Source organism: Micropterus dolomieu, unplaced genomic scaffold, assembly GCF_021292245.1.
Source record: "Micropterus dolomieu isolate WLL.071019.BEF.003 ecotype Adirondacks unplaced genomic scaffold, ASM2129224v1 scaffold_78, whole genome shotgun sequence".
Classification (NCBI taxonomy): domain Eukaryota; kingdom Metazoa; phylum Chordata; class Actinopteri; order Centrarchiformes; family Centrarchidae; genus Micropterus; species Micropterus dolomieu.
In genome coordinates, this window is record NW_025744078.1 from 1 (window position 1) to 1,572 (window position 1,572).

Below are 1,572 nucleotides of genomic sequence, written 5' to 3' on the forward strand. Positions count from 1 at the left end.
TTTTGTTATTTGTTAATAAACAATGACTCACCAGACCTCCGTCTAGAGAGTTTTAGTTTCATATTAGATATTGATCTGTTGTGACTGTCCCTGTCACACTTTATCATTTCTGCCCCAAATTCTTATCTAAAAAAGTCTGAAAACTTTAAGAGCTGTGAGGAAACCTCATTTGGTCAGAAAGTGCAGGATGCCTCCCTGCTAACAGCAGGTTGGGCTTTATGTTCATATAGACAATAGAGATTTGTCAACCAGCAGAGATTTTGTTGAACCTTCATTTGTCAGCTTTTAATTCACTGAGTTGCTCAAAGACAAACATTCACAGTTTGGTCTACAAAATGATTTTTATTGGATTTCCAGAAAATTTACAATTTCATAGAAACTGACATAAACTGTGGTTTAAGATTTTCTCCAGATTGCCAAAAACACAACAGCTGCTGCAAAACAGCTGCTCTGAATCACATCCTAAACAGCAGCATGCCTACCACTAAAACAGCAGAAATTACACTTAAAAAGTACAAAGTGCTAAAGACGTGTTGTGATGCTCTCCCTGTGTTAAACATCCAAACAACAGTCCAAATAAAGATTTAGGAAGAAGACAGCGAGGCGGCTAGAATGAGCTCAGTTCATCTAAAATAATATCTGCTTTGCTTCTGCCTACATGAAGCTGACTGTGGAAATGTTGTCATCATTCATACTGATGGACTGCTGATATCATTGCTGTTCATTCTGCAGCAACACACAGAGGCCAAAATCTTGTCTATGAACCCTTTCCTCATGAACACATACAGGAACAAGTCTGCAAGAGGATTCAACCTAACAAAGATGAAAAACAAGATGGCGAGGTTCTCATGGTGTTTTAAATTCACAAACTGAAGTATGATAGGCAGGAACGGCAGCGTGTAAATAAGCAGCACCAGAACCAAAATTCCCACAATTCGTCGTTTTTCATCAGAGGGGACCGAGATGGTAGCAGACAGGGCTTTGAGGGTCCCAACCAGGAAGAAGATTAACCGAGGGAAGGGAAGGAGGAGGATGATGGGGAATACTATAAGTATGACCACATCAGGAAAGAAAAATACAAGGACAACACAGACAACTGAAAGGACCCAGACCAGGACACAGACCACCACAGAGGTCTTGATGGTTCGTCTGAAGCGGTACCACAGTGGGTGGGAGATGACCAAATACCTGTAATACAAGATGGACACAAAGTCTTTGAGGAGCGTCAGAGTTATAAACTAATATAATGTTCAGACACAGAAGGAGCTCCACACATACTGGATAGACAGATAGATACCTTTCCAGGGCGATGCAGACCATGAAGTAAACACTGGCAATCAGAGAAGTGAGGTAAATTAATAAGAAGATGTCAGATATCTTCTCATCCACATTTGGTGCCACCTGAACGATCATGCAGCAGAACTGAATCAGGTCGCTGATGAGAAAGTTGATGACGTAGATGGGAGCAACATGATCACTTCTCACCTGCAGGAAAACATTGGTAAAAGTCAACAAGCAGTTGGAAACATGTTGTGAAGTCCACCTCCTCCCAAATCTGTCATCTTGCTCTGC

General features: G+C 41.3%; 1 pseudogene; it reads right to left on the reverse strand.

Moving 5' to 3' along the window:
- Nucleotides 1-654: 654 nt before the first annotated feature.
- Nucleotides 655-1,562, reverse strand: LOC123967145 (annotated as a pseudogene).
- Between the last annotated feature and the right edge of the window lie 10 nt (nucleotides 1,563-1,572).